This window comes from Mirounga leonina, unplaced genomic scaffold (assembly GCF_011800145.1).
Source record: "Mirounga leonina isolate KUSES-001 unplaced genomic scaffold, KU_Mleo_1.0 Mir_174, whole genome shotgun sequence".
NCBI lineage: Eukaryota > Metazoa > Chordata > Mammalia > Carnivora > Phocidae > Mirounga > Mirounga leonina.
In genome coordinates, this window is record NW_023270451.1 from 30,967,228 (window position 1) to 30,990,729 (window position 23,502).

The 23,502-nt window shown below is 36.7% G+C and overlaps 1 pseudogene; it reads right to left on the reverse strand.

Annotated features, from left to right (window-relative positions):
* Nucleotides 1–10,770: 10,770 nt before the first annotated feature.
* LOC118021287 overlaps nucleotides 10,771–23,502 on the reverse strand; it is a 66,084-nt pseudogene continuing 53,352 nt past the window's right edge.

Here is a 23,502-nt window from a genome sequence, read left to right on the forward strand (position 1 = left end):
TAAACATGTTGATTTTTTTATCATCAAAAAGGATACATCCATTTTTATTTTTAGTCACATGTACCTCTAGTAGAACTGATTAATATGAAGTAAAAGATAACTGAATTTTTCTTCTAGTATTTAGAATGGTTGGTTACAATATGCATGTATTATATTCATGTTTTTTAATCCATTGAAAGAATGAATGATTTAGTAGTTTAAATTAGAATTAGTTTTGTAAGAACTGAAGAAGTTTCCATTTGTAGAACAGCAATATATGTAGGTGGTCAGGGGTCATAACTTCTAAGTGGCACATAATTTGGAATAATTAATAAGCAAAGAATAAAATACAAATCCTTTACTTTCCTTTAGAAAGAGGACACCTTACATTTCTTTTAAAACCAAAAGCATAGCATTGGTAACTTTAAAACAAACAGCAAAAAATAAAATAAAATAAAACAAAATAAAATAAATAAAATAAAATAAAATAAAATAATAAAAAACAGCAAAACAGCAACAAAGTTCACCAATTCCTACTCTTAGAGTTGTTTTCTGGACCACAACAAGAAATGAAGATATGGTTGCTATGCTTTCCTCAAATGTAAAAGATGGATTAGTTAACAAAGGCAAAAAGGGTTCTAAAGGTCCATTTTAGAAATGGAATTCTATTCTTCTGGGACACAACTTGATTTAGAACACTCTAAATCACTAACAAGTTAACCTTGTATGTGTATTAGACACTTCCAGGCTGGCTTCCCAAGGTACCTCCTCTAGAAAGTCTTCCTGGAAAGAGTTTGTTTTACCCAGTTATGATTCCCAAAAGAGAATTAGGAGAATTCCTCCCCATGGGCTCTCAAAGCTGACATTTTTCCATAGCTCTAAATTATGTGTAAATGTTTCTTACTGTCCTTTATTTGATAAATTCTTTAGGATCTTGATTACAATGCTGTCCTTAGTCATTGACATATAGAAGGTGTTAAATGCTTGTTTCAGGATGAAGGGAACAAATGGATAGCATGCTGTTGAACTGCCTTGCTCTACAAATATAAACAAATTTCAAATATTTAAGCAATGTTATGAGCAATGACTTTCTGAAAACAAACAAAAATTTACTGGACAGTTGAAAAGGGCTGACCACCTGAGTACAAATGATTTTTAGATAAAAGTTTGCTCTTAAAATTATTGTCAAAAAAAAAAATTAAAAGCTGCACTCAACTGAATATATTTCTCACATTTGTAGGTTTATCTCATTAAAAAAAAAAAAAAAACCTTCTTTGTGATTTCTAAGGCAGCGATATTTATGTGGCCAAAAGCAAAGTATCTGAAATATATAATTCAGAATCATAGCTTGTATGAATATGACCTTTCTAAAAAATTTATTAAATGAAGGGTTTGTACTCGATGCCCTTAGAACTCTTATGAAAGCAATCCCCTGACTTTCTTATATTTAATCAATGACTATGTTGAGCTCAACCACAGGCAGGGAGAAAAAAACAGTATAGTGGAAAGAGGATCGGGATCAGAGAGTCATGGATTTGAATACTGGCTCCAACACAAGCCAAATCACTTTATTTCTCTAAGTCTCAGCTTCCACATCTATATAATGGATATAAAATCTATTTTTCAAAATTGCTGTGGGGAAGAAAGGAGCTAATGTATTTAAACTGAAGAGTTGGTACCCCATAAAATTCACCTTTCTTGTCTGTTGGAACTTTTCTCTAACTTAAGACAATAGACCTCAACTCTCAAGTTAGTCCTCATTGATGCCATAGTTATATCCTTATGACCTTCCGGATGACTTTTAGAAATGTCTTTGACACCTGGGAACACTCAGCCTGACTTCCTACCCATGTTTAAAATAATTTTCTACCTTCCCATCTATGTGGGGGCCAATTCCTGGTCTCCAATACGTATCCTGCTCAGGCCAGGGACTGACACACCAGAACCATCCCCCTGGTCTCTGGTGGTTGGCTGACTTGATGCCTGACACAACAGACCAGTGATCTTGCCTTTAAGATCTCATTATTGAGTTCAAAAAGTCTAGCATAGTAGTTGAAGGAGAGAGAGAATTGACAAGAGTGCACAACTGAGGAATTCATCTCAAGAAAGTAAAACAGAATAGTTGTCCAAAACAGAGCAGTTTCTGAAAAGGGGGCAAAAGAATGGCCTCATGTCCATAACTTCCTTAAAACCTAGAAAGTCTTCCTTGAATGAGGGTCACAAATGATACTTAAGTCAGCTTCTTGGTATTTGAAGAACAATGTGTCTTTGAACTTCATAATAATGATTTCACTTCTTTGTGATCTTCCCGAATTCCCTTTTATATTTAAAATGTTCCTTTTGTCCTGAATTCCTTCTCAAGTTTAAAAATAGCCGTTTGACTACAGGCATTTCATGTAAGCACATCAAAGAAAGCTACCAATCTTCTTTGTATCTGTATGACACACTCTAAATAAAACTCAGGTTTTTATTCTTGGTTCACTTTTATATTCCAAATTGAAGTTACTCCCTGTTTCTGTTCTGTCAAATATTATCAATGCTTATTGGTTTATAAAATATATTTTGAGGCAACATAGTCCACCCAGAAAAGAAGTTATTTATGAACGAAAGCTTTACCTTTGTTAGGAAAGATGGGTATCATTTGAGTCAATAAAGGAAGGCATTATCAGAAAGGCATTCAGGAAGCAGAACCCCATTGCCTCAGGTATGTATACAGATGAGACCTAAAAATAAATTTTGCATTTAGAAGTAAAACAGATATTTTTTCCTATACATACACACATTCTCACACCCCCTCCTACTGAAATCTACTCAGAATTCTTCAAATAATAAGTGTTATCAGTTAAAATAGAGGAAAAGGCCATGGCATTCATTATAAATAGCTCTTGTTATTTGACTCATTTGTGACATAGTTAGAGATACCAGTGCTTGGATTCTGGATAATTTAATCTTACAGCAGGAAGAAGCATCAGTAGCTCACCTAGTTTGATATCAGTACCATAACTAGTCTTATTCTCCAACATGTCCAGCTATACTTAATAAAAATTTGTTAATTCTTACTTGAGTCTTACATATCTTACATATCTAATATAATTGTCAAGAATACTCCACACCATTGTTTCTCAAACTAACTGCAATGAAAGACCCTGATTAGTTATCTATACTGAGTAACAAACACCTTCCAAATTTAGCAGCTAAAATCAATCTACAATTATTATCTCACAGTATCTATCAATCAAAGAATCTAGAAGCAAGTCAGTTGGGTGTTTCTGGCTCAGGGTCTCTTTTGAGATTGTAGTCAAGCTGTGGGCTTGAGCTGCAGTCATCTGGAGGGAAATCTGCTTCTAAGCTTGCTCATGTGGTGGTTGGCAGTCTCAGTTCCTTGTGACTACCGGCTATACAGCTCAGTTTTTCACCATGCGGATTTCTCCATAGGGCTGCTGATGACATGACTTCCCAAGTGCAAATAATCCAAAAGACAGAAAACTCAAGATGGAGGCCCCGATCTTTTATTATCTAATCTTGGTAGTGACAAACCATCAGCTCTGCCATATGCTATTGGTCACATAGACCAATACAATGTGAGAGAGGGATGGCACAAAGCTGTGAATATCAGGAGGCTGCAATCATTTGGGGACCATTTAGAGGTCTCTATAAGACTTTTTTCTTTTTAAGATTTTATTTATTTGAGAGAGAGCATAAGCAGGGAGGGTGGTGAGGGGAATGGGTAGAGGGGGAGGTAGAAGCAGGCTCCCCATTCAATCCCAGGACCCTGGGATCATGACCTGAGCCTAAGGCAGATGCTTAACCAACTGAGCTACCCAGGCGCCCCAATAAGGACATTTTTCTCTTAAAAATGTCCAATCTATCACATAGTGAACAGAGTTATTTGCCATTCTAATTTATTCAAAATGGCTTCCACAATTAGACTTAAGGCTCTAGGGCAACAAGGACTTTATCTTATTCATGGTTGTATTCCTACACATAAATGACTGATAACTTGAAAGATTAAGTAACCACATCCTATTTTTAAAGCTGCTAAAACAATGTTCCAGGCTAAATATTTGTATCCCCCTGAAAATGCATATGTTGAAGCCCTAACTGGAATGTGACAGCATTGGGAGATGAGGCCTTTGGGAGATAATTTGGGTTAAATTAGATCATGAGAGTGGGGCCCTCAAGACAGATTAGGGGCTTTAAAAGAAGAGAAAGGGATCTCTCTCCCCCCTCCTTCTCCCCCTTCCCTCCCTCAGTCCCTCTCTTCTTCCCTCCTTCCCTCCCCAAGGGTCCCTCTCTTTTCCACCCTCTCCCCTCCCCCTTCTCCCTCCCTCTCTCTCTCCCCACAAGCAAGCCATGTTAGCACATAGTGAAAAGCTACGCTATGAAGAGAGATCACCAAAACATGACCATGCTGGCACCACCAATATTGGATTTCCAACATTAAGAACTATGGGAAAATAAATTTCAGTCACTTAAGGCACTATTCTGTAGTATTTTGTAATGGCAGCCTGAGCAGATTAAGACACAAAGGAAATCCAGAACTTCAAGTAACAATACCATTTAGGGATTCAATACTTCAGGGTTGGGATAGGTCTAATAATAACTAAACTAAATCCCTTATGCTGAGGTTTAATTATTTCCTCCTATTAAATTCTCCATTCAGCATTCATTACCATAGTGTACCAGGCATTGTATTATATGAGAAATACACAAATATAACACCCCCAACCAAATGGGAAGCATAAACTAAAAGTAGAGATAGAATAACAGCAAAACACCCCTTTGGAGGGGGCTTTCATGACATCCCCCCCCCCATGTTTCTCCTAACTCACTCTCTCTTTAGTATATTAATCTGTTTTATTTTCATCACAGGATTTAGCTTGTTTAAAATTTTCCTACGTGTATATATGTGCCCCTAGTTTTTGTTTGCTTCCAGACCCCTCCTCTCTCCTCCTCCGCCTACTACAAGATGTAAGCTCTGGAAAGTAGGGTGGATCCCGGTGGTCTTGACGATTATTTTATTTACAAGCCTGCCTAGAACTTGACTTGGCTCAAACTAAGTATGCACCACATACACATTGAATGAATATAGTTAACTAGAGGTATGTTCATGGCGAGATGGAATCTTTTACCCTCTTCTATAAATCCCGTCTCAGAATGTCCATGACAGAGCCTCAAATTCTACTTTCTCTTGTTTATGCTTCCGCTTAGGGTCTTGCCTCTCAGGGTTTTAATCACAGGCTTTGCCTTTTGCCAGCTTTTGTAGTTGTGGAGCCACAGAATGAGCCCAATATTCTTGCTTGTGTGCAGTGATTCTGCTTTTATCATTTACATTACCTAATTTAGTTTGGAACTAAGTGATGTCAATGGGAGTTTTGCATGAATAAGGACGGCAAATGAATCTGTTCCAATTAAATGGAAATTAAAGAGACATTTTCCAGGACATTTATTCTAGAAATTGATCTGCTTTGCAATTAGTCTCATGTAAAATTTTTTCAGTAGTCATGGAAATCACAGGTAGCCCACTAACCCAAGATGAGTAAAGTAGACAATTTCCTCAGAATTTATAAAAACTTGGATGGGAAAAGTTTTGTTTGTTTTTGTTAAATTAGAATTTTTTTTGTTGCTAATTTTTAACTGTTCTCATTTGTGAAACATAGCAAGGTGAAGGATGGGTGGGAAGAAACACTGACTTCTGCTCTGGGCACTGGGCACTTTACATACTGCTTGATTTTTCTCCCTGGATCTTGAGAACAGTATTAGCACCAGCAGTGTCAGTGGCCTTTTTTATAGTCGAGGAAACCGATTATCAAAAAAGTGAAAGGATTCACCCACAAGTCACAGAACCAGTAAGTGGAGAAACAGAGCCATAAACCAGTTCATTGACTCCCATTCACCTCAAGACCATGAATGAATGGATGCTGAATCACTGTTCACGTCCGATTTCAAGTACTTTCTAATGCGTAGTCCTGACAACTGTAATGACATAATAAAGGGAATACAGTTTCTCAAAGTTCGTCCTGGGGGAAGGATATTATCTTGGAATACTAATAGGTGCTATGGGGGGGAGGGGTTTGCTGGGGAAAGTTTGAGAAATGCTGAGTGGAATGCAAGTAAGTCCATTTAAAATAAAATACAACAAATAACGCTTTGGCACTTCTCAGAGCCTTTAATATGCTAATGTTCCCAGTGAAGTAAATTTCAGTGGAGGTGGTTTAGAGCCACCTAGAGATGGGGATGGTGAGGGGTTGGGGTTGAGACAGAGTAAACTTACCGAAAGTATTTGAACACCTAATATTTTTCCCTGGCAGAACATTGTGTAGGACTAAAGCTCTATGGATTAGAGTTGGTGAAATACTCGTGTAAATTAACTGAGCAAAAACAAAGCAGCAAAGCAGCAGTAGAAGAGGTCTACCACTAGGGCTACTAATTCTACTGATTCACCATGTGGACATAAAAGACGTTCTTTCCTAAGAAAAAGTTAGAATACAAATAGGAGAAAATTAGTATGGATTAATACTGATGAAATTATTCCCTCCACCCACCTTGCTGCCCCTGTACCTCTTCTCACATTTCCATTTTTGTTTTTTCTTCTGTAGTGCCCTAAGGCTATCAGTCTCTCAGGTACCTAGGGCCGTAATGAGCTCATTCAGGAAAAAGGAGAAATGGTTTGTCACTTAGAATACCAGAGATCCGGGCGCCTGGGTGGCTCAGTTGGTTAAGCGACTGCCTTCGGCTCAGGTCATGGTCCTGGAGTCCTAGGATCGAGTCCCACATCGAGTCCCGCATCGAGTCCCGCATCGAGTCCCGCATCGAGTCCCGCATCGGGCTCCCTGCTCGGCAGGGAGTCTGCTTCTCCCTCTGACCCTCCCCCCTCTCATGTGCTCTCTCTCATTCTCTCTCTCTCAAATAAATAAATAAAATCTTAAAAAAAAAAAAAAAAGAATACCAGAGATCCTTTATAAAGAGTTGGGGTTTCTTGAGTAGTTCATCAGTTTGGTCCAACTGGGGATTGGTAAAATTAAAACAAACAAACAAACAAACAAAAAACTATATAAGGGTTAACATAAATTTAACAGTCTTTATTTTGTCAGATAAGAACCAGGAATAACAAAAAAGGCCGGGATGGGGTGGATAGATATCAGTGGAGAGAGGGGAAATACTTACTTTAACTCTAAAATTCTTTTATAAAGGAAGAATACATTTTAACAAAACATTTTAAAAGTACAAAGAGCATATAGCTGAAAAAATTCTAAGAATTAACTACTACGATCTCATACCACACATACACATATATATATGTGTACGTGTGTGCAAGTGCCTTAGTCTCTTCAAGGTGCTAAAACAAACATACACTGGCTGATTTATAAACATTAAGAATACAAGTCCAAGGGGCACCTGGGTGGCTCAGTGTTAAGCGTCTGCCTTCGGCTCAGGTCATGATCCCAGGGTTCTGGGATCAGGCCCCACATCGGTCTTGCTCAGCAGGGGGCCTGCTTCTCCCTCTCCCACTCCCCCTGCTTGTGTTCCTGCTCTCGCTATCTCTCTCTCTGTCAAATAAATAAAATCTTTAAAAAAAAAAAAAGAATACAAGTCCAAGATCAAGGCACCAACATGGTCGTCTCCCAGGGAGAGCCCTCTTCTGGATCACAAATTCCTTACTTCTTTTGTAGTCCCACACAGCAGAGGGCAGAGACGGCATTCTTGCAGCTTTTATAAGGATGTTAAAACTATTCATGAGGGCTTTACCCTCATGACTTCATCTAATTCTATTTATTTCCCAAAGGCCTTACCTTCTAATACCATCATATTGGTGGATAGGGTTTCAACATATGAATTTGGGGAGGACCTAAATATGCAGTCCTTAACAATCTGTGAAAAGATTTTACTGTGTAGGCACTTGATTGTGAGCCAGAAGTGAGGAACCACTATCCTAATGTGAATCCCCAAACCAAAGTATGTGCCCTCAATCTCTTAATTGAAACCCTCATTATTTTTCATAGCACAGAAAAGAAATACATACCTCAATACACGGCATATTACATAACACTTAAAGGGTATGGAACTCTGGAATGTGACATAGCACTATTTCTCCAATAAAACATGGATATTCACACAAAAAAAATCAAGTAAATATAGATTGTAACAAGGCTTGACGTCAGTACAAGTCAGGATGCAACATTTAAAGTACCTTTTAATTTTCAGAGTATTTTCAGACCTAGGTTGTCAATCCCCAAATATGGCTCTCCATTGAATTAATGAGGCTTAGTGAAATAACTTATTTGATTTCAGTCATATGTTTTGTGAAACTGACCTCAGCTGCATTTTGTTGTCTACAAGCACTTTCTCTTGTGATCTGAGTATGGGGTTTAGCAGTAACGAGTGAAATCTGCATGGAAAGGAAGATTCATATTTCTTAATCCCTTTTGGTTGGGAAGTGTTGATGAATGCCATTAACTGGGAAATAGGAAGAGTGCTAAATAATAAGTAGGTAACTGTGGGAGAAAATTATTTCCACAACTAAACTGAAGAATGTGTATCTGTGAACTTTATTTATTAATGAGAGGCAGCATAGCACAACAGTTAAGAACATGGCTGTAGTTTGACATCTGTGGGCCCTGAATGCATTTGCTTTCATGGGCTGCTTCCTACATTGAAAAAAAAAATTATACATATATATATAGTTATATATATATATATATAATTTTATTGTTATATTTTAAGTGTTTGTTGGCATAAGGAAGCATTATATATTCAAGATTATTATATTCATTATATTTATTATATAATCAATGTTACTATATTCATTTTTTTACTTCTGATTTTAGAAGAAATTAAAATCGAAACATTTCTGTGACCCCCTAAAATATGGTGGGCCCTTGGCACTGTATCTGCATGCTTAATGGAGAAGTCAGCCCCTATTAAGAACAAAGATTCTGGAGCCAGACTGCATTGGTACAAACTGTAGCTTCTCTGCTTAGCAGATGTGTGACCGGAGGTAAGTTACTTTACTTTTCTGCACCTTCATTTATTCTGCAAAATGGGGAAAATAAAATATCGACATCACAGTCTTGATAAAAGGATAAAAGGAATTATCTTTTGTCAAGCAGTTAGATCAATGCTTGTCACATTCACTTTCTCCCAGATTATACACATTTGATTATTTTAAAAAATTTGATATCACAGCTGAATTTTTTCTGAATGGAAACAAGCTGCTTCTTGTCTAGGAAGACAAATAATAATAATAAAGCTATGCTGGATTCAGCTGAAAGGAGATGGGAGGGGAGGAAGACATTGAGAAGGGACACATTCCTGGGGCGAGACTGCCTGATGCCAGGGCTTCCTTCTGCCACTTAATAGCTGTGTGTGATCCTAGGCAGGTTGTTTCATCTCTCTAAGCTCTGTTTCCACACTTGTGAAACGGGGATTAAAAATAGCATGCAGTTTACAAGGTTATTGTTGGCTTAAATAACCATTTAATGATATACTTAATAAAAGTGGCTACATAATAAATAATAATAAAGTCAACATGTATTTTTATTTCTTCATAACTTTTCCACTTCTCCCTTTTTACTGCAACTTTTTTTGGGAATCCAGCTCACAGTTCCAACTCTATGGAGTGACAGCAGTCAACAGGGAGACTACAGTGGTCTCCTGTTCCTCCCTTGATCCGAAGTGTGTAAAGAAATATGAAACTTGGGGTGCCTGGGTGGCTCAGATGGTAAGCATCTGCCTTCGGCTCAGGTCATGATCCCAGGGTCCTGGGATCGAGCCCCGCATCAGGCTCCCTGCTTGCCAGGGAGCCTGCTTCTCCTTCACCCTCCTACTGTTCCCCCAGCTTGTGCTCTCTTGCTTTCTCTGTCAAATAAATAAATAAAATCTTAAAAAAAAAAAAAAGACTTTCTTTAAAAAAAAAAAAGAAAAAAAGAAATATGAAGCTTGAACACTAAGGAAATCCTACAATATAAATACAAACTCTGTCATTAAAAAATTATCTTTCTTGGGGCGCCTGGGTGGCTCAGTCAGTTAAGCATCTGCCTTTGGCTCAGGTCATGACCCCTGGGTCATGGGATTGAGCCTCCTGTTGGGCTCCTTGCTCAGCAGGGGGTTTGCTTCTCTCTCTCCCTCTGACCCTCCCTCCTGCTCATGCTCTAGCTCTCTCTCTCTCTCTCTCAAATGAATAAATAAAAAATCTTTTAAAAAATTATCTTTCTCACCATTCTTTCACTAATCTCCATAAACACAAATCCTTTCTTAATTTGTATTATCAATTTAGCTATTACCAAAAAAACCCCAAAACAAAACAAACAAAACAAGAAAAAAGGGGGGCGAGGGAGGTAGGGAGAAAAATATTAGGATGTAGGAAAGAAAGTTAAGTGTAACCTTCAATTAATTTGCTGTACATATCATTGGTTCTAAAGAAGAATCTCAGAGAAATGACCATTATCAAGAAGAACTGAGACATTTATATGCAAGCCAATCCTTAATATTTTCAAGATAAAATATTATTTTGGACAAAAAAAATACAATGAAGGCCCATGTAAGAGTGAGGCCCTGGAAAGTGTTGAGTCCCCTCTTGTGTTAGGACAGGACTGCTTAGATGTTTCATAATTCTCTCCTTGTCTCTTCTATTCTCCCACACTATTTCCCCCCCGCCAGGCAAAGAACTTTATTAACCTTGCTTCAAACTTTATTCCCAGGTTTCTTCAGCTTAATTAGCTGCAAAGAATGAATTGTGTATAAGCAAAAACTGAAAAGAGCTGCAGTGTCCAAGGGGCTTGGGCTTAAAAATATTAGAGATCTAGATTTTATCAGATTCATGAACAAAATTTTAAAAAGCAGTCATAATATAAAATAGCAGCTCCCAGTAACTTCTTTAAGTTTTATCTTCTTCAGAAGTTGACTCAATTAAGTTTGCTTCCTTCTTGGAAGCTTTATCAGAATTCTCCAAAAGATCTGGAACTTCATCATCATCATCCTCTCCAGTAGCAAGTGGGGCTTTTTCATCCACAGATTGTGTGGGTGGGCAAAGCTTCGGCCAGTCTTCTTCAACTAGTCAGACTGTCTGCACCAAGTTGGTTTAAGATCCTGGGCAGCACTTCTGTCAGCTGCTTTGTCTCAGCATGGCCTGTAATGGTGATGAACTTTGGGGTTGTTAAAGTGGATCATTATTCCTTGGTTTGTGAACATGTTCACATCTTCAATACCAGAGATGTTGTTTACCCCAAACTTCTTTAAGGAAAACTCAAGTTTTTTATCATCTGCTGTAGTCATTCTATGAACCACCTTCTTCTTTCCAAGAGCAATTCCTTTCCCACCAATGCACACTTGTGCTTGTTTGGCGAGTTTCTCCTGGTTCATGATAGTTTCTTTCTCTTGTTGGAGTGGAAATGGGACCGAGTGGGGGAAGAGGGTTGGCACTCAGGGGGTCTTGGGCAGACCAGCTGAGATTAGGTGCACACATGCGGGGACACAAGATGGCAGCTAGGGCTCTCCCACACTTTTAAGAATGAAAGGGGTGGGATGTATATGTGTATTTGGTATTCATAATCTCATTTTAATGGTTGGCTTGTGTTCAACAAAAGTCTCTAATTCAATGAAGCGGCTTATCTTTAATGGAAGAATAACAAAGGAGGAGAATTTGCATTTCCTGTTTGATAAAATGAATACAATATATGGAATTAGGAAGTGGCTACTAATATTGTCAGGAGGTGGTTTATGTACTATTACAAAAGATTTGCTTTCCAACTGAAGTCCTATATACTGGCATTTTCTACAAAGAAAAGAGTTGAAAATTTTGAATCCGATAAACTGCGTGTATATAAATATATAAACACTTTTTAAAAATATGGGGCAGAGGAAAGTATTTACAACATATTTGTCTATTCATATGAGATTTTCCTACAATTTGACTGCTTAGCTTATTTTCTGTGGGTTAAGGAAACCCACAGCGATGTAAAAATTTCACAGACACTTCATAAGACAGGCTGCCTCCCACCACGATATTATTTATTTGGGGTTATTTATATATGTATTTAGCTATTTGTATTATTATTTCTTTAGGGAGTGGGTGAAAATTTATTTTATAGGCTAAAAATTCTTATTCTTCGGTAAGTACAAAGTGTAGCCTGGAAGTTCTACTGAGAGGATTAGTCCTTTTTTTTATGATTTTATTTATTTATTTGAGAGAGAGAGAGAGAGGGTGAGATCATGAGTGGGGAAGGGGGGAGGGAAGGGTTGAGGGAGAAGCAGACTCCTTGCTGAGCTGGGAGCCCAATGTGGGACTCGATCCCAGGACCCCGGGATCGTGACCTAAGCCAAAGGCAGATGTTTAAATGACTGAGCCTCCAAGGCACCCAGGATTAATCCTTCTGACTTTATTTTCATAGACTGAAAGATAATGGCTTAAGATTCTTTATGTGCTAGACTTATCATTGCCTACTCTCTCTGTGGAACTCACTTAATGATGTCTCTGCTTTAGTTTTTCTAACTGTAAAATGGAATTATTACCTTTTTCTGCTTTCTTGCCTGCCCTCAAATCCTGTGGACAAATCTGAGTATTCAGAGTTTAAGTGAATGCCTTTATTTTAGTCTTATTAAAGCATTGCAAGCAATTCCCACTGATAAAGGTTAAATGTGAACAAAATATGTATTCATATTGTAATTGTACAGTTATTGAACTGATTTCCAGAAAACATCCCAAATCTTTAAATTTGAAAAAATGCTGGCACTTCGATATTGTGGGTCTTTGGTTAGCAATGGGGACATGTCTAACATATGCCTCTATAAAAGGGCATTTCTTAAAGAAAATCATAAATAAGGGTTCTGGTCCAAGGTGGTGATGTAGAAAGATCCTGAACATAACTCCTCCATAGAATACACCATATTATTCCTATTTAGAGAGCAACTCCTCCTGAAGAAGAACTGAAAGCTGACTGAACAACTTCTGCACAACAAAAGACAAAGCGAATGACAGAAGAGAATAACAAGAGAGACATTCCATTCCTTCAAGCTTACAAGAAGTAGCTGTTCTGCCTAATCTATATGAACAAACACAAAATGTCAAGCAAAATGGGGAGGCAGAGGAATTTGCTCCAAAAGAGAGAACAAGAAAATTATGAATAAAAAGATGTAAAATATGGCAGCATATACATAAAATATGGAGGAGAAAGTAAAAAACATGTTTTTTTTTAAAAAGAATATGTTCAAACTTACATGACCATGTGATACACCACATCAACAAAACAAAAAATAAAAATTATGTGATCATCTCAATAGATGCAGGAAAAGCATTTAGCAAAATACAACACTGTTCATGATAAAAACTCTCAACAATGTGGAAATAGAACATACCTCAACATAATAAAAACCATATATGAAAAATCCGCAGCAAACATTATACTCCAAGGTGAAAAACTAAGAGCTTTTCCTTTAAAATCAAGAACAAGACAACAATGTCCACTCTCTCCACTTTTAGTTAACATAATACTGGAAGTCCTAGTCACTGCAATCAGACAAGAAAAAGAAATAAGAGGCATCCATTTCATAAGGAAGAAGTCAAACTCACTATTTGCACTACTATACATAGAAAGCACCAAAAATCTATTAGAAGTAATAAATGAATTCAATAAAGTTGCAGGATACAAAATTAATACCCAGAAATCAGTAGTATTTCTATACACTAATAACAAAGTAGCAGTAAGAGAAATTAAAGAAACTACTGCATTTACAATTATACTAAAAATGATAAAATATCTAGGAATAAACATAATCAAGGAGGTGAAAGGCCTGTACTCTGAAAACTAAAAAACACTAATGAAAGAAACTGAAGATGACACAAAGAAGTGGAAAGATATTCCATGCTAGAAGGACTAGAAGAATTAATATTGTTAAAATGTTTATACTACCCAAAGCAATCTACAGATTCAATGCAATTCCTATCAAAACACCAATAGCAGTCACAGAACTAGAACAAATAATACCAAAATTTGTATGGAACCACAAAAGACCCGAATAGAAAAAGCAATCTTGAGAAAAAAGAACAAAGCTGGACCTATCACAATTCCAGATTTCAAGGTAAACTACAAAGCTGTAGTAATTAAAACATTATGGTACTGGCACCAAAATAGACACAAAGATTTATAGATCTATAGATCAGTAGAACCAAATAGAGAGCCCAGAAATAAACCTACACTTGTATGATCAATTAATCTATGACAAAGGAGGCAAGAATATACAATGGGGAAAAGAGAGTCTCTTCAATAAACTAGTCAGCATCATGCAAAAGAATGAACTGGACCATTTTCTTACACCATACACAAAAATAAACTCAAAATGGATTAAAGACCTAAATGTGAGACTTGATACCATAAAAATCCTAGAAGAGAGCACAGGCAGTAATTTCTCTGACATCAGCCATAGCAACATTTTTCCAGACAGGTCTCCTAAGGAAAGGGGAAAAAAACAAAAATAAACTGTTGGGACTACATCAAAATAAAAAGATTTGCACAGCAAAGGAAACCATCAATAAAACAAAAAGGCAGCTTACTAAGTGAGAGAAGACATTTGTAAATACATATATTATTTATTATATAAATACATATTATTATATATTTTACATATAAATAGATATCATTGTAAAAATGATATATCTGATAAGAGCTTAATATTCAAAATATATAAAGAACCTACACAACTCAACACCAAAAAACCTAAACAATTCCATTAAAAAATGGGCAGAGGACCTGAAAAGATATTTTCTTTTTCTTTTTTTTTTAAGATTTTATTTATTTGACAGAGAGAGCTATCACGAGCAGGGGGGAGGGGTAGAGGGAGAAGCAGACTTCCCACTGAGCAGAGAACCCAATGCAGGGCTCAATCCCAGTACCTTGGGAACATGACCTTAGCCAAAGGCAAAAGCTTAACTGACTGAGCCACCCAGGTGCCCCCTGAAAAGATATTTTCCAACAAAACACACAGATGACCAACAGACACATGAAAAGATGTTCAACATCACTAATCATCAGGGAAATGCACATCAAAACCACCATGAGGTATCACCTTATACCTGTCAGAATGGCTAAAATAAAAAAGATAAGATATAACGTGTGTTGGCAAGAATGAGGAGAAAAAAAGAATCCTCTTGGGCGCCTGGGTGGCTCAGTTTGTTAAGCAACTGCCTTCGGCTCAGGTCATGATCCTGGAGTCCTGGGATCGAGGCCCGCATCGGGCTCCCTGCTCGGCAGGGAGCCTGCTTCTCCCTCTGACCCTCCCCCATCTCATGTGCTCTCTCTCTCTCATTCTCTCTCTCTCAAATAAATAAATAAAATCTTTAAAAAAAAATGAAAAAATATTAAAAAAAAAAAAAGAATCCTCTTGCACTGTTGGTGACAATATAAATTGGTACAGCCACTGCAAAAACAGTACAGAAGTTCCTCAAAAAATTAAAAACAGAAATACCATATGATTCAGTAATTCCACTACTGGGTATCTACCCAAAGAAAATGAAAAAGACTAATTTGAAAGGTATCTGCACCCTTATGTTATTTATAGTAGCCAAGATAGGGAAGCAACCTAAGTGTCCACTGATAGATGAATGGATAAGGAAGATATCATACACACACACAGAATGGAATATGACATGGATGTAAAAAGGATGAGATTGTGCCATTTGTGACAACATGGATAAGCCTGGAAGGTATGATGCTAAATGAAATATGTCAGTCAGAGAAAGACAAATATCGTACGATTTCACTCATACGTGGAATCTAGAAAACAAAACAACAAAAAATAAACTGTTGGGACTACATCAAAATAAAACAAACAAAAAAGTAGAATCAAACCTACAAATACAGAGAACAAAGTGATGGTTGCCAGAGGGAAGGGGGGTGGAGGATGGGCAAAAAGGGTGAAGGGGAGTGGGAGATACAGGCTTCCAGTCTTGGGAATAAAAATACAGCATAGGGAATGCAGTCATGTATATTGTGATATCATGTATGATTACAGATGGGAGCCACACTTGTGGTGAGCATAGCCTAATGTAGAGAGATGTTGAATCACTATGGTATACACCTGAAACTAATGTAACACATATGTCAACTATAGTCAAATAAAAAATTAAAAATATACACATGATTTTGCAGCTTCTCTGGTGTGTTTTATCAGTTTAAGTCATTATCTCTTCTGAGATCTAGATCTTTTCTAGAAATCCTAATTGAAATTGGCATTTCCATAAATACTGTGGATTTTTTGCTTACCATGTCTTCCTATATACCTTGGTATGTTATTTATTTTTCTTACTTGGAGCCTTGAAAGTTATATACATTGTTTTTAGTTTTTCTAGTATTGCTATTACAAATTTAATTAATATAACCACATTTATAGTTGTCATTTACTACTTCTAGAAATTAAGTAAAAATAAAAAGTAAATAAAAGAAAAATTAAAAAAAGAAAAAATAAACAAAAGGAAAATATTTAATATGTCGAGAAAACAAAATAGGCTCAAACTATTACTTTTCACCTTCTAATAAATGAGTTCAGAAATTCCAGTTCAGTCTCCCTACACTTCTGAAGTATAATCTTTTGTTCAGTTAAATGTACATATGCAGAGGGGCACCTGGGTAGCTCAGTCAGTTAAGAGTCTGCCTTCAGCTCAGGTCATGATTCCGGAGCCCCGTGTTATGCTGGGGTGTCAGGGCTCCCTGCTCAGCGGGGAGTCTACTTTTTCCTCTGACTCTCCCCCCTCTTTTGCTTTCTCTCTCTCACTCTAAGTAAATAAATAAAATCTTTGAAAAAAATGTACATATGCAATAAAAATGAAGCCTCTTTTGCTAAACATTGATATAAGTGTGGTATCATTACTTCTGATTTTTGAAGAAGAGCAAATGATGTAAATACATACTCTTTCTGGCCTTAACCTACTACTTCCTACAATTCATAAAACCTTACCGATGTTTCAAAAAGAAAAAAGAAAGAATATCCTAAATAAGGCAAACATACATATTTAGTGAAATGAATATAATATATAAACAAAAGGATGATGCTTATTTCAAGACATTGCCATTGCCTAAAATACTTTCCGATTTCATCCTTTGTAGATGCCATCAGTGCCGGCAATATGTTTTTACTGAATAATTTTAATTTAAGAGAGTTTTTTTTTTTAAAGATTTTATTTATTTATTTGAGACAGAGAGAATGAGAGACAGAGAGCATGAGAGGGGGGAGGGTCAGAGGGAGAAGCAGACTCCCCGCTGAGCAGGGAGCCCGATGCGGGACTCGATCCCGGGACTCCAGGATCATGACCCGAGCCGAAGGCAGTCGCTTAACCAACTGAGCCACCCAAGCGCCCTAAGAGAGTCTTTGAGTGTGGGTTTTTTTTTTTTTTTCAAACAAGTTAAACCATTTGGAGGGCCGTCTTGTGAATAAAAAGAGGTGGGTAATGTTGCCTTTGTTCAAATACTGGTGTGAGTTTAAAGTCATAGTATTGACACTTTGTTGCAGAACTCAAATAGACTCTGAAAACAGTAAGAGGGGAATTCTGAAATTGTTAGCTGAAGCAAGAATCAGACTTCTTTAACTGGTGATATTGACAGATGAATGGCAGGGAAGATGGGAGTTCTCAGGATATTTGGCAAAAGTCCAAGAAAATAAAGTATTTGAAAAAATTATAATAAAAAATTCAAATTAGCTAAAGCTTTGGCATCTCTCATTATAATCTTTATAATTTGCAAATGATACCACTGAGAATCAGAGAAGTTAAGTAACTGAACCAAGTCCACAGGGTTAAGGTCAGAAACTGGGAGTCGAGTTAGGATACTTGACACACAGTAGAGTGTGTTTCCCACCACCACATCATGGTGACAAGTTAACTGGACTCTCTCAAAGTAAGCTTTGTAAAGGCAAATCTTTTGAATGTGTAGTGATGTACACTCATAAGTGCTAAAAAAAATTGATTTAAAAATTTTTACTCCTTGGGTGGGTAAAAACAAGTTTGAGAGCTTTAAATTTTTCTGTGCATTAAAAAACCTAGAGAATTTATATCTGCAATGATCCATTCTAACAAACTATAACACTATTTTCTCTCTCTCTCTCTAGTTTGAACTTTGCTTTTTGATGCTTAGAGGGAAGGAAAATAATTCTAATTTAATTATTCAGAGTTATGTTTATAGTTCATTTTTAAGGAATTTTTTACTGCTCAATACTTGCGGCCGTTATACTTTTTAGTTCCTAAACTCACAAGCAATACATGTCACATTATCTTTCTTGTCATTAAATCAAATTGAATCTGACTCCAGACTTCTTGCTTGGTTGGTAAGAGATCCGATGTCAGTCATTTTGGCAACATCTATCTGCCTTTCTGGGACCACACAGGAATCCAAGGATTTCACAGGATGACTGGAAAATGGGAGAAGATCTCCGTTCTTCAGTCAAGCAGGACTCTGATGACCTACTCAATATGCAAGCCTATTTGTTCTTAAAAGTAGGTAGTGCCAGTCAAAGGTAGCTTTGTCAAGTACTTTAAGACCTGCCTCCTTAGAAGACCCATGTTTTCAACCAACCTCCCTCAAGTTCTTCCACACTCTTGGGGGTTCAGGCAAGGACTCACATATGGAGCTTCCTAGTTAAGACAATCTTTTTCTACTTTGATTGCTTTTTTTTTTAAGATTTTATTTATTTATTTGACAGAGAGATAGCATAAGTAGGCAGAGAGGCAGGCAGAGGGAGAGGGAGAAACAGACTCCCCGCCGAGCAGGGAGCCCTATGCGGGACTCGATCCCAGGACCCTGGGATCATGACCTGAGCTGAAGGCAGCCGCTCAACTGACTGAGCCACCCAGGCGCCCTACTTTGATTGCTTCTGCTCTTCTGCATCTTCCTCCATTCCCTTCTCTCCAGCCTCCAGCGTAATTCCTCAATAAACTGAGACTTTTGAAACAAACACTGGGAGGGAAGTTTATCTTTAGGTAACAGAAAGAACACAAATTTTAGCTACTTTCTGGACTGAGGAAGGGAGTGAAATAGAGATGCCAAAATAAAAATAGCTCTTGTTTTTTCTGATCCTTCCATAGCAATGAAAATGAAACACAAATTAATATCTTACATGACCCTGTCACACGTTCTACACTCAAGACCCTCACAGATATGGTCTGTATACTGGTCACAAATAACGGTTAAACACAATTCTTTATCACTACAATATCCTATTATCAGAGGTAATCCTGGAGCTGATACAATTCTAATTCTTTAAAAAAAAAATGAAATTAAGAATCAGAGTGAGCTGTCCTTTTTCTTATCATCACGTACATACTTTGGTAAAGGTAGTATTAATGACCAGCTCAGCATTCTTTGTACTGAAAAATTCAAACGCTTTTCCTTATGAATATGAATAAATGATGGTAATGAAAGCCATAGAATTTTTTAAAGCACTAACATAGTCAAAGTTGACTCTGGTTTCAGGTACCTTGCACATAGTTCTTGCCTGATCTAGATCTGAGCCCTAGTTAAAAATCAAACAATACAACAGTGAATAATCATATAGAAATAAATGACATTTTTATTACAAATTACTTCAAGTTAGAACATACTTCCTGCCTCTCCATCCCACCTTACAGAGAAAACAGACAATAAAAATGCTTAGACTGGGATAAGTGAGTTTTTTGTGTTCCCGCTTTAATGATAGAATGATAGTTTGGGGGACTCATTTTCCTGGGGTATTTCTCTTACCTGCTCTCTATTTATGGCAAATGGGGGCAAACAACACATCTGATGGGACCCACTTTTCAGATCTCCTGGAAAAAAGAGAGAGAACCAGAAGTTATTAAACTGTATGTGGCAAAAGAAAAACAAAGGCCGAACTGCAAGGCTCATTTTGACATGAAATTAATAAGAAAGCTGGGCTAAGGATTTTTGGTAGGAAATCCAAACAGATATAAAATAACTGAGAGTTAAAGAGAATTCAGAGTTAAAGAGAATATTGGACCTTCAAATCTGTGGCAATAATACTTTTTAAACAACTCTTCATGTTGAGTTTTCAGACCTAGGCACTTAAGTATAACTAATGTATAACAGTTACTAGTTGCATATTTTTCCAAGAAGAAAAAAATGAAACAGTTCATTGAGCCCTAAATTTTCATTATTTTGAGCTTTCTAAAACTGTTCTATCTTGTATACAAGGGACTAGAAAGGAATTTAAAGGTTTGACCATCCCAGAATTGGTAAGAAAATTTATAGCTAAATGCATAGTTACAGATTTTATTAAGTATCATAGCAAAGGAGTAGACTTTTTGAAATAAGAATGCATAATATAGCCTAACAAACTGTTCTTATGTAATATTTTACTTAGACTATAGACAATCACTGGCAAGCACTCAGGGAGGCAAGGTATGGTAAAATTAATAAATGTTGAATATTTTGTTCAATGATGTCATTTTCATATGGAAGACAATTTAAATGTCTAAAATATTCTGCAGTGTATTTATATAAACATGCTACATGAAGCTTCCTTTAAGGAAGGGTTTATTGAAACTGGTTTTAGGCCACATGCATCAGATTCAACCTGGGTAATTATTAAAAATTCCTATCTTAAACAATTTTCTCATGAATTTTATCACTGCAGATTAAAAATTATTCCTTTTCATTCTTCTGTTTGGTGATGCAAACAGGAAACAAAATCTAAATCCCTTAATATTTTTAAGTATAGTTTTACTCATTGAATAAATGGCATGAATGAAATCACTGTAATTTCTCACACTGGTAGAATTATGAGTAATATAATGATTAGTATATCTTATAAAAATTTTATCAAGTATGAAGACAAAGTTAAATATTTTTTTCCAGTTTCATAATGGAGATATAAAAACTAAATTTCAATAGTGGTAAATTTTCACTTATTTTCAAGTTCCACTTGTTACAAGGAATATGTATAATCATATCTATAGAAATATTTTAATATACATTCATATTTCAGATATGAACTATAAATGTAAACATAATAAAAACTAATTATAAAGATACATGTGGTAGGTAGATCACTGTTCTTAATTCTTCATATTTTTCCTATGCATCCATGCACTTTGCCATGTCACTTGGGAGTTCCCCTCATCAGAAGCATTTATATTGGGCCTTGCCAAATTACTTTCTTTGGCCAATGGGATGTGGGCATAAATGACAGTGTGACAGTTTAGTCTATTTCTTGAGGTCCAGTGATACACCAAGAAAGAAATGCCTCAGGTAGCTGCTGCCCCATTAGCTTGGCCCCCAAAAAGAAGACGTATGAAAAGAACCTGAACCCAACTGTAGTTAAGCCCAGCTGAAATGCCTCCTAAAGCAGAACTCAATGTAGTTCAGCTGAAGCATAATCAACGGACTCCTAAGTATGCAGATCAATGCTTCTCATTGTATACCAATAAAAATTTGTGATTGTTGATTATACACCATTATTGAAGCAATAGAACAAACTTATACAAGGTTATACAATATATTTATACAAAAGTGAAAAATAAATATACTAATTCATGACAAAATAAATGTATAAATCATTTGGACAAAGAATTAGTCCAACATACTATTGGACCCAGTGTCATCCTTAACAGCATGATTTGGGCAAGTTATTGTAGCTCTCAGATGAGCTAAACTGCAGTGCTAGTTAAATGGATGATTTCTTTTATTTTGTCTTAATTTTTTTTAAGATTTCTTTATTTGAGAGAGAGAGAGCACACAAGCCAGGGGAGGGGCAGAGAGAGAGGGAGAAGCAGACTCCTGCTGAGCATGGAGACCAACACGGAGCTCATGAACCTATCATGACCTGAGCCAAAACTAAGAGTCGGACGTTCAACCAACTGAGTCACCCAGGTGCCCCTTAATGGATGATTTCTAAGGTCCATATACATTCAATAAAGAAAGAATGGCTTTGCTTTCTAAGAATGATTAAAGTGCCAAAATATAAATATTTTATAAACTGAGTGTCTCTAGAAACCCATTATGGCAAGTGACATGTTACTATCACTCATTCATTCAGTGGTTACTTTAGAACAGCCATCTTAAGACCAGAATAATGCCAAGCACCATGAGGGATGAAGAGCAAGAGATGGTGTGTTTTTGTCTGTAAGAAATAAAAAACCTAATAGGGGACATAATACAAAAAAAGAAAAATCTAAGTGTTAGAAAAGTGTTATTAACTAAGGGCTTCAAGGAGGTAATCTCTTCCAGCTGGAGAGATTAGGAAAAGCTCTTGGGAGGAAGTGGTGTTCAAGCTGGATCTTGGTGGACATGATTTCAACGGGAAGAAATTTAAAGTCATTTGTTGACTGAAGGAAGGGCACTGAAGCAGGCAGAATTAGTTATTTGAAATGGTGAGTTTCTCTCTTTCAGTGGAATATACTGTGTCAGGGACCAGATGGAGATATGGCTAAAAAGAGAGGTAGGGGCCATATTTTGGGGGATTTTAATTTCTACATTCAGAGGCTTAGCATTTACCTTTTAGAGGATAATTAACAACTCAAAGATTTTGAAAAGAAGAGTGTCTAATGAGTGCTTTAGAGAGATCCAAGTGGTCAAGTGCTGGGAGAAAAGAGATAAAGGAGACTCCAGGGAAGTTGGAAGCAGTTTTGAATGGGCCTGAGCTTGGGGGGTGGGTGGTAGGAGACGGAGTGGGCATTTTAAATACAAACCTAGCAATGTGTTCTTCCCTAGAACATAGCATATTGAGGAGATACAAAGATGGAATTACTAGAGAGTGATTTTAAACTACTACTATATAAGAAAACTGCATTAAAAAATAAAAGAAAGAAAGAAAATTCTGGGGCTAACTAATGTTTTTCAAACTTTAATATGCAAAAAAATCACCTGGGGTTCTTCTTAAAAATGCAGACTCCTGGGCCTCAAGCCTAGAGATTGTGAAACAGTTGGTGCTGAGAAAGACCTAGAATTTGTATTTTAATAAGTACCTCAAGTAATAATGATGCAGGCGGTTGGTTTGTAAATCATTCTTTGACCCTGGTTGGAACACATAGTAGTAACAATGAAAGGAAACATTTATTGCCTACTTCCCATGTGGGGACACTTGGCTAAAGGCATGCATGCAATATCTCATTTTACCCTCATGATGAGCCCAAGATGTAGCTATTAACACTATTCTCCAACTTATAGAAGCCAAGAATTAGACGGATTCCACAGCTCTCTGAAAGTTATAGAGCCAGTAAATGATAAATTCAAGATATGATTCAAAGACTGCCCAACTTCAGAACTCACATTGGAGAAGTTCATGACATTAAAGACTTGAGCTTTTGTCTTTTTTCTATTTTTTCTTCTTAAAACTTTCAACTGATTGGGACCAGTGCCACATTTAACAAGATTGTCTGATTAAATTTACTCTAGTAAAAAATTTCATTCCTAAGTAGAGAAAGACCAGCTGGAACATAATCAGTCATCATAGTGGGATGCCCTAGATATGAAGATGCCCATCCTACCAAGAATAATGCATATGCACATAGCAGTAATTCTAAAATAAATATAGAAAATTTCTACA